This window comes from Apus apus, chromosome 2 (assembly GCF_020740795.1).
Source record: "Apus apus isolate bApuApu2 chromosome 2, bApuApu2.pri.cur, whole genome shotgun sequence".
NCBI lineage: Eukaryota > Metazoa > Chordata > Aves > Apodiformes > Apodidae > Apus > Apus apus.
In genome coordinates, this window is record NC_067283.1 from 91219129 (window position 1) to 91230467 (window position 11339).

An 11339-nucleotide genomic window follows, 5' to 3' on the forward strand; every position below is an offset into this window, starting at 1 on the left:
TGGTTAAGAACTTAAGATAAAGGCAAGTCTTAGAGACTACAAATAGCAGAGCCTGGAAGCCTGTAAAAAATGGGTTCCACATTTTCATTTATGGTGGAAATGCTGTTGTTTGAGGAAACGAATGGCAAAAAATTGATTTGTTTGAACCATGAGCAGAATGTGCTTAGTTTTTTTTCACTTGGAAAAAAGCCCTTGGTGAAGGCATATGTCCTGCTGCACTCAACTAGACTGCTGATGCAACAAGAGTCCTATAGGTCTGTGACAGGTAGAACTGAACCATAAACCAGGTAATTAAAAACTGATCCATTGCCACCTGCTCTTCCATACTTTTCCTTTGTTTGCTGAATTCTCTTTCAGCCTCTCCATTGATCCTTTTTTTTTACTCTATATGCAATGCCCTTCTGTCTGTGGCCTCTTCCTGGGAAAATTTCTTTGGATTTACACTAAACCCCAACTTCCTTCATATAGTGGTACAGGGGAAATAGATGCAAACTAAACTCTGGGAGGTGAGGAATAATAGAAAAAAAAAATAGCATGCCAACTTTTGAATATAAGAGTTGAAAAATAAAACATTAGTCAAAGGGTTCAGAAAGCAAGTAGAATAAATCAGAATTAAATGGCTGCTCTCTCAGAGAACAACTCTGTTGCAAATGGTATTTACTGTAAAGGTTATTCTGGGAAATTCAGGGCTGAGAATTCTTACTTTAGCACCAAGAAAGTTGGTTGAAATGCTAATTAAAAACAGAATTATAAAAGACCCAGCTGAAAATAATACGATGGAGACAGATCACCATGGCTTCTGTAAAAGAAATCTGTGCCTCTGTAAGCTATTCACATTCTTTTAATTGTTGGGTGTGATAACAAAAGAGTGAATACAAGATTGGAAACCATAATTTATTTGGACTTTTGCAAAAGATGACAAAATCAATCCTGTAAATCTCATGAATTAGCTAGGCTCAGTAAAAAGATGTGGACTTTCTTATCAACGGCTCTGTCCACTCATGAAGTCTCACCATTCTCAGTATGGCAAGAACTAGGAAACTTAGAATAATTTTCAAGAGCCGCTTCACTTTTGTGATGGTACCTTAGCCAATAGAGCAAAGTATTTAACATAAAGGCACAACACTGATTTATGCAATGACATAGTAATTGTGCTAATATTATTTTTACCTAATTTTTATTGCTTTAATAAGTCTGGTTGTTTTTCTGAACAAAAGTGACCTATTTTTTCTCTAAACAGTCCCTATCTCTTCAGTCTGTCATCATACAAGCTTTTTAATGTCTTGAATAATTTTGTTCATCTGCCTCTGCTTTTGTTAGCAACTTCAGCAACTAATTACGATTTTGGGCAAAGAAAGTCTTTGTTCAAGATCCTCATTCTTTATACAACAGTGCCAGAACACCCAGAACACAAGACTTCCCAGAGCTGCTCCAGGAAAAAAACTAAAATGACACAGACCAAACTTGATATTCCTATAATGTTAAAAAGCCTTCAAAAGATCAATCTGAGGAAAAAGGAGAGCAAGAGAGAGAAAGAGAGGAAAAAAAGAGAAGAGAAGAAGGAAAGAAAGAAGAAGAGAGTGAGAGCAATTTCTGGTGAATTCTGTTTCTCATATTAAACAAAAAAATAAAATGAGACCCACAACAAAAAAGGGAAGATTAAATTGGTTTAACAAAAGGGAAAATTGTCCTCAAGAGAAACACTGAAAACAACAGAAGTCCTCCATATGAATTCATTAGCACCAAAAGACTCAGCTGATTAAGAAGAAAGCAAATACTTTTTATCTCAGGGACATCAAATTGATTTTGCCTGGTTCATTTTGCAGCATCCTGGTGCCTGTTGGTGTCCACATTCAACCAGCTTTACTGAATAGAGGCAGGAGAAACCTAGCCTGTATTGACACATTTTCACAGTATTTTTTCCTGTGACCTAGAATTGTGCATACCTGGTACTTTGGGAGCCTGTGTGGATTCAAAAGCAAAGTAACTTTGTTCCCCAGGTATGATACTAAAACTAATAAACTCCGCTGATAGTTGGAGATGGGGCATCTGTATGGCACAGCAGCAGGCCATACAGCTTAGCATTTCAGGTCAGCATTAGCTCAAGGCACTCTTCCTCAAGCACAGTTTGATGTGCTTGTAGATTTTTGGGAGGTCTGGGAATGTGTGAAAATACTCTGTAGGCTTAGTTTGTTCTGAAGGCAGCAACTTTTATTTTTCTGCTTAAACTCTCAGATCTCCTTCTCATTCAGGAGGCTGCACATCTTTCACATGGTCCTGAAAATATGATAATTTCTGAAATAATTGAAATCCACTAGTGACACTGGGTCTGGGTTCTTTTCCTCTCTAAATCCCAAATAGGAAACCTTTGTCATGCCTATGAAAATCTGAAAAAACTGACAAAACATTTTGAGCTGCTCTGTAAAACAAGCTCTTAGTATCACTGTATCTGATGCTTTTCTGATGTAATCAGGTGAGATTCCCAGCTAATATAATTCAGTTTATGAGTAGGGAGACAATTTCTGCTAGCAGAGACTTTGCCCCATAATTGTTCTGGGGGAGGTATTTGTGTGGTGATCACAAGATGTTCTATCCTGGAATGTCTGGTACACAGGCATCTAAGAAGGACTGGGCAAAAGGAGGGGAGAAGGAATGTAAAAGAAAATGGAAAATAATAAAGTGCAACAAAAAACATTCATGACATATCTGTTTTTAATTTTTATTCTTAACAGATCTTGGTTTCTGGTAGGCTATTCTGGTTATGACTAAACTAACTCTTTGGGGGCATTGCTGGTCTGTATGGCCAGAAAAAGTTCAGTGCTTGCATACTTTTTAGCTATTAATGTTTGATTGTTTGTGAAGCTGAGTGAAATTTTTCAACAACTTTTTTTTTTTTTTTTCAAGCAGCAGAGGCAGAGATACACCAAAGCATTTTGCAAAAATTTATTACTTTTGTTGTGTATTTAACTTTGAAAAGCACCTTGTAATATTTTGAAAGAATCAAATGCTTCCTTTTGACATTTTTGTAAGCGAAGCATTTCAATTACTTCATTTGAAGTGACATTCCATTTTGAAATTTCCTTTCCATTTTTTTGAGAAAATAGTTTTAAAAGGTTTGAACCCACATAAAGTATTTTGGGTTGCATCACTTTTGTAATGTTTCATGAAACTGTAAAAAAGCAAGTAGTTTTCAATCTGATGCAAAGCAAACCCTTTATTTTTTTCTAAACTACCAATGAAGTAAAAATTCATTTTTCGCCCTATTTGACCTACTGAAACTAAATGAAGAATCATTAACAAGGTGTTAACTAATACATTTTTCCCAATTTTCCATACACCTTTTAGAGGCGGTTTTCTGCTAAGATCAGATTTGATTAACTGCTTTATAGTATTTCTATCACTCACATATCTCTAGTGCTGAGGAGCAAAACTGGGGGCCACTTCTTGTTCTGCACTTTATGAGAGGGCAGATGGAGCTTTTATGATGATTTAGACTTTTCCTTACTGTGAGCTCCCTGGAGAGACCAAAGGGTCTTTTAAACTAAAAAAGGCTATTTTTATAGAATAGAAATGAGAATGTTTAATTTTATAAATAAAGAAACATTCTCTCTCTGTGAGGACAAAAAAATGTCTAGAAACAGCTTCACCCTTCTCCCTCTGTGTGGTGTTAGGTGGGTACTTGCTTCCAGGTTTGGTTTCAGTCAACTCAGTGACTTTCTGGGTTGCAGCAAGCTTCAAGCAGTTCTCTCTGATTCCTAGGAAGTTCTCTTCCTGTCGCCAAAGGAGCCTGGCTGTGCATATGTTCCCTGCTCCTTTCATGAGCCTCTCCATGAACAGCAGGCTCCCATTTTCTCACTAGGGCTCCCATTCTCTTGTCCTCTCCCAGCTACACCCCGAAGCTCAGGAGCTCCTCCTCTCCTCCTCCTCCTCCCACCCAGTCCTCAAGCATGCTCATCTGCTCTCCAGGGAAAGGAGGAATCTCTGCTCCCTCCAGGGGGTCCATCTGACCTAGTCACTCCCTTTTTAAAGGAACATGACATACGGCAGAGAACAAAAAAATAAAACAGATGCTGTCCAAAAGAAACCTATTCACATGCCAGAAGAGAAAATCAGCACATCTCCCAGGCTTGGTTCTCTCAAACCCCCCATCACGTGGATGCTTAGTCCCTCCAGCTGTTTGTTCTCTGTGTATGGAGCAATGAGACTGTGTTCTGGTAACTTCTGCACAAACTGGCCAAGATCCATCGGATTTTTTGATCCAAAGCTTTTACCCATTTCCAGATTGCAACTTGCACAGTGCATTTTACATGAGACACATGAAAAGAAAGGGAATAAATCCAAGATTGTTTGTTTCTCTCTCATGCTCATGAGAATAGCAAGGGCTGCATGGCCAACAGTACCTAACATGGTGGGCCTACAGGCTGCCTAAAAATACTTGTGCTACTGTGCAGGAGCTTAGATAACCATACTGGTCTTCTTTGTGTACAACAGCCTCCTCCTTAATATCCCCCAAAACTGTGCTAATTGCTGCTGCCTAGGTAGCAAGCCCAAATCTAAGTCCTCTGCAGCAGCCTGATAAAGTCTGAGAGCACCTCAGTGTTTCCGTGGATAACATGTGACTTGGCTGGTAATTTATGGTAGAATTAGAGAGAGAGCAGGGTGAAGTTCAGAAACATTTTCAACATTTTTACTGCTGTATCTCACTGTCTTGCTATGTTCAGGTGTCTTATTTTCTTTCGTGGAAGATTAATGGAACTGACTGATGATGGTTTCATGCGGTTTAAGGCCAGAAAGGATTATTAGATCATCTTAGCCTGACATCCCGTGCATTACAGGCCATAAAAGGTATATGCACATGACATGGTGCAGTGCTGTACAGAGATACCCACGCTACCTCTGAGCAAATTAGCTCAGCTACAGGAAGCAATAAAGCTGCACTAGACTGGGAGCAGTGCTGAAGGCGGTACAGCTAACATAGTCCAGGCCTGGCAGCTCCCGGGCTGCAGCTGTGCTGTCTCCAGTACCCAAACTGTCACTGCCAGAAGTGGCTCAGGTATGTCTAATAAATTCCCTCTACCAAGCAAATTATTTAGATTTAAACCTTCCAGTTTTTAGGGACACTAAGCTGCATGTCACAGGAGAGATGAAGACCGTGGCATTACTGGCTGGAGGGGATTTCTCTACCACTGCTCCTCGTACTATTGTTACGAGGAAAGCAAAACCCCATTAAATCACTGCCTGGTCAGAGGCTCACATGGGAGGGACCTGCACCAGTGGATCTCAGCTTCTTCTGCTGGGTGACCCCTGGCACAGCTTGTCTTTACTAGTGGTCTGTGCGGAGGAATCTGGCAGTCTGGCTTTTTGGCTTAGAGGCCTGTTTAACCAGCCTCACAGCTAGGATTTGGCAGTTAGGGTGGTGTATGGAGGCAAGACCACCTCTCTGCTTCCACTTGATATTTCCTGGTTTAGACTTCTGTGGATCACATCAAGTCTTTTTTATTTTTTGCTGTAGGCTTGCACTGGTAGTTGACGTGGTTATCCCCTAGTATCTTTAAACTGATCTTTTTTTTCCACAGTTTTCTAAAGCAGAACCTCTCAGCCTGTAGGCACCATTTTCATTTTTTTATCTCCAGATATATTATTTGGTAATATATTAATCTTAATAATTAATGTTTTTTTGGGGGGGCTGTGACATTTTAAGCAGATTTTTTTGACCATTTCTGATCGTATTTTTCATTATCTACCTCACTAGCCTTTGTGTGATCTGTGAAACAAAAAGTTTTGTACCATCTTTGGATAAATGGCATATATGTAAAACAATATGGATAAAAAGAAATCCCTGAAAGACCTCCTTAGAAACAGTCTCAGATCTTTTAGTGAGCTAATTTTAGCCTGATCTGTATCAGTTTTCAAGTGTTTTGTGCTCTGGAGAAATCCAGGTTTATCATGGTAGCACACCTCAATTAAACTTGTAATCTCGATAAAAATGGTTGTTTGGCAACAATTCTTTAACCCAAATTTACCTGTAAGTAGAATCCTGTATTTAAAATACTTTAGTTGTACCAAGTTGGGTGAATCTTCTATCAGAATTTTATTTGCACATGAAATTTATCAATACTTGAAAATTCCCCATTTTCCATATGTTTACAAAAGCATAATAGGGGTCTTTCAAAAGTCTGTGTTTAGTTGCTGTAAGGTTTTTGCATGCACAGTATTTTCATAAAATACGTTAACTGGAAACAATACCATTTTAGCATATGTTTCCGCATTTGCCATCCTTTGAAGGTGATAAACTCTCAGTCCCTGGCATTTTATTTAATGTGACTGGTTTAGTGTTTTGTAAAAATGACAGGCCCCCCAAATATCTATGGAACATACATACCTAGCTACAGTTTGCAATCTAGAATAAGCATAGATAACCTTGGGGTTTTATCAGTCCTCTACATTTATATTATTTTTGTTATTATGTATTGTTGTAGCTGTGATTATTTGAGGATATATTTAGTGCAAATTTTGCAGGAAAAAGGGCTAATTTAATAGATGTAACTAAATTAATAGATGTAACTGGAAAAAAACACACAAGCTTATGGACATACAGTCTTTTCTTCGGGTTGAGTACATTTCAACTTGTAGCTTACATTACATATGATTTAGTCAGATTCTGTGTAAGTATTTTATATTCTATTTATGTTTCAATCTCTTTTAAGCAGAGTAACTTCTTGCTCAGTATAAATTTGTTTTATTTGTGAACCGTACTTTTGGATATCCAGGATTTTATTTTTTGACAGTTCCCATATTTTGCTAATACAATAATTTTTTCATTGCACAACACACCAAAAAACAGCCTACACGAAGTTCATATCTATATATATGTGTGTGTGTACATAGTCTGGAGATATGTCCTGTCTGCACAGGGCAAATGCAATCAGAACATGATATCTATATGTAGGAAGCCATTTGCTTTATGGTAGCAATTACATCTTAGTTAATTTAAATAAGATTAAAAAAATGAGGTATCTTTTTTTAGTCCAGGAGTTTCTGCATAAAGATATTACTATTAATAGAAATTCTGGAAAATTTTGTGAAGCATGAGATGATGAGCAAGCATCTTCTGGGATGAAGTCACCCCTATTAAAATTTTTTGTTTTGTTACACATTATGGGCAGATGTTAAAGTACAGTACAGGCTCCTGAGTGCTGTAAGTTTTCTATTGCGGATTCTACAAACAGGTCAGTAGATTTTTTTTTATTTTTTTTTTTTTGCTACGTAGACATTTAATCCATAACATTTGCCTCCCATTCTGAGCCATCAGAAACAACTAACAGTGTCTTTGATGTGAAGTCCCTGTCTGTATTAATTTTCCCATTTTATGCTCATGTAAGTAGCTGGAAGTATGAAAGGCTATTTTAGTCATAATAAACATCTTATAATATTTCTACTACCAAATGCAGAATATTCCTTCTCAGGCAAGAGCATCTCCAGTTGTTATTTTTATTATCTAGGCTCCTCTCACTAATAGAGAAATGGTTAAAAACGTGGTCTTTATCTGCCCCCTTTTGCTTACATTATCATTAGGAGGATACCATAAAACTGGTTTAAACACTTGAGTATATCTACTAGGATTATCCTCTTACTACCCTCTGCCTTCATGGGTACATTAACAGCAACCTAATACCTTACCTCAAGATTATTCCCCCTACTGCTGAGATAGTATCCATTAGAATCATGCAATCTGCCTCTTTCCATGTACCGCACTGAGTACGTGCTCTTTCTCCTTCAGACTACTGCCAAAAATTTTACAAGGAAGAGATATTGGTAAAAAAAGACCTTAAACTTTAGGAAGCATAATTTCCAGATTGCTGGGAAAAGGAGGTAGTTCTTATAGAATTGCCCCAAAGGAACAGAGAAAGGGGAAAAACTTAATGATATTGACAAATAATTGCAATTGTATTTTCACATAAAATTGCATTTTACTGAGTTAACAGAACTACAAGGGAATAATTAATTAGAAAAAAAAGAAGAAGAAAATTCATCTCAGGATTCATAATGACATAAAAGCATGTATAATCACAAAGCAAAACAGTCTCATCATTACAGAAGCACATGTAAAAGCACACATTAATGCAGTTTCAGCTTCATGAAGGTGCACGTAAGTCTATAAACAGGAAATAAGAAAGAATTAGATTTTAGAAAGTAGATACAATGTATGATCTTTTATTGATCTCCTTCCACACAGGAAATAATTTAAAACCAAAAAAAGATAAAATAGCAGGAGTAGGATATGTATTCCTTCTATTAGCTATGTAATGGCACAGACATGCTTTTAAAGCCCATGAGAGAAATGCCTAAGGGGAACTGTTGAAGTCCTGTAAAAAATAGACAGATTAAAAATTCGGACCTTATGGATAATTAGGTGGTGCTAAACAACTGAATTATAGCCAAATCTAGCTGTCTATGACATGTGAAGGGGGATGTGAAACAGCAATGGATCTATTGAGTACCAGAATTGGAATGATGACGCTCCTGAGTAAGAAAAAACCCCATATTGGTCCTTACCTTCATCCTCCATATTTGAGGTCTGCGTTTCTATTCAGTGCCCGTTGCAACCTTCCACAGTTTCACCACACCGTGCTCTAATTTTATCTCCCATACCTGTGCCATACACACAGGGGACAGTTATGGTCAGGATCTCACATCCAGTGAGAATAACAGCTGTGCAGACCTACCATTTCTCTTAACATCTGCAAGGGGCAGGGCATGGGGAACAGAGCAGGCTGCGTATACTAGAAAACTCCGTGGTCGCCAGCCTCACCCTCTGTAAGTGCAGAGCAGCTGCCTCAGTCCTGAGCTTGTTGTGAATCATGATGCCACTCTAAGTCCCTGCATTGGCAGGGAAGTTTTTCTTCATCCCCTAATACTGAGTTGCAGTTTTAGGCCAGGTTTCACTCTAAACAAGTAACCTTTACATTCCTTTTCTTCTGCAAACAATCAACAGAAATCTAAACATGTGCATAACAGAATATAGTAAGAACAGAGCTCTAAATTTAGAAGTCATGCATTTGGGATTTCAAAGCTGCTTCAAGTGCTGTTAGTACTTTTGGCAGCCCAGATTTATGTTAATTACATGAGGATTGCTGGAGATGTCTCTTCGTGTCTGGACATTTTTGCATGTACTCTGTCTGTCTTGGTTTCCTGCATGCCACAGTTTTTAACTGAATGTCAAATTTTAGTTACAGTACTGAAATAATAATTCCACCCAAATTCTAGAGGGCCAGAGAGAGTTGTATTTCATAGCTTAGGTTTCTGCAGCAATATGGACTTGGTATTACAAACCATGTAACACGTGACTACTGCTGAAGGAAGGAGGCACAGCTGGCAGCTGCGTGGATGAGCAAGCACATTGAATGAGGACATTTTTCAAGCACTGGTTGGGGAGAGAGAAAAATATGCAAATAATTTCTTTGGCAATGCTTATTTATTTATTTTGGAGCTCACCCCATTGTTTATCATCATGATAGTTTTTGACAGATCATGTGTTGTGGTTACTTTGTATTTTAAAGGCGGATGCTCTGATATAAGGGATGTTGCCCACTCCACTTATTAATAGCAAGGGGTTGTAAACTTCCATAACTGCACAGTTTATCATATCATATGTTACGCCTTGTCTAGCAGGAGTATTTTCATCCCTGAAAAGGTAGACAATAAATAGACAATAACATACCATAATTTGTGACAGCCAAAATGTCTTGGCTGGGAAATGTGATGACCAAGCTGGGCAGATCATTGGGGCTGTGCTATCCAAAAGGCACCTGATTACTGAGTGCATGTGTTTGAATAAGGATTTGTGAATGCCCAACCAGCTCAATCATTCCTCTCCTATACTAAATGTGACAAATGGAAAATCCATTCCATTTCTCTGCAAGCTTTCTCTTTCTTGTCCTAGGTGTTTTACAACATTCAGTCATGTGTGGGATCAAGGACAACTGATCAAAGAGAGGTATTAAAAAATCTGTTTCAGTTACATCAGCCTTGTAATGTCCAAAGCTTCTATCAAACCTTGCATATATTGCTTCTGCTTCCAGGAGAAATTAACAGGATGCTCTATGGACCCTGGCCTTTCCCTCAGTACAATTCCTTTAAGACCTTCATTGACAGCGGAGTCATCCCCTGGCTACACAACAAAACCAGCCCCAGAGCAGGGTGCAGGGTAGTAAAATGGCACTGCCATATTCCAAGTTCTAACAGTGAGGGCATTAATGTCCAGTTAGTAGCACTCATATAAAAGGAAGCATGACAGCTAGATGGAAAACTCTTGTTTGGCTAGAACTGGCTCAGAGATTCTCAATGGCTGCAGAAAAAACCTGAATTTTTGCCCCAGAAATGGGATGCCAGGACCAGGAAAAGAGTGGGAACTCCTGCAAAGAGAGTGGGAGGGAGAGGGGGAAAGGGCAGAATTAAAGAAATAGCTGAGGAGAGAGTCTGGGAGAATCGAGCATGTTTTTTTGCTCCTGCCCAAAAAAAGTCTTCTTTGGGCAAACTGCTCCTGCGGAAGGGGGGTATCTTACTTGCATGTGGAGCACTGGTACAGGCTCTCCAGGATGGGGCAAAGAGTAGGTCCAGGACTATTTGCTACCTCCAGGAACTGTCTACTTCACCATGCTTACAGCTGACCATGTTATGCTTTGGGGACTCAGTATCTATACAAAGTACTGCTTTCTACTGATGACATACCTAGTTTAATTTAACCTGGCAAAACTATCTGTCTTAAAATTCTTCTGGTTGCAAAAACTACTGTCTGTGGCTGTCTGTGGCAGCTGACTGAAATATTCTCTTTACTCTTTAAGTACTACCTGGGGTATTGGAAGCAGATCTGAAAGAAACAGTGCTAGTAACCCCAGCAGATGCCTGAAGCACAGTGTATTCATAAGTTGAAGTTGCCCTCCCGCCAGTTCATGTGCATACCTGGAAAAGGGCATATTTTCCAGCAGGGGAACTCCCCTCTGCCCTGCCCTTCAGGTCCCATTTCTCCAAGGCAGCTAAGGAAATCACTTCCGAGGAATAATACATTAACATGTGTTTTTAACCTGGAACAGATCTAGATCTGCTAATGGGCATGTTATGAAATTCATGTGTGTGTGTACACAGTTCCCTGGATGTAAATTGTACAAGCAAAGCCATGGCTTGATTCTTCAAGTGTCAGTCTTCAGTTCTTGGACTACAGCTTGCAAGAATGAATTCACAGGGATGGCTGAGGGCACTTAACCCATCCTGCTTCATTAATGCTGACCCTTGCAGTGAGTACTCCTGCCCTTATAGTGTCAGAGTCGGGCTGCACCCTT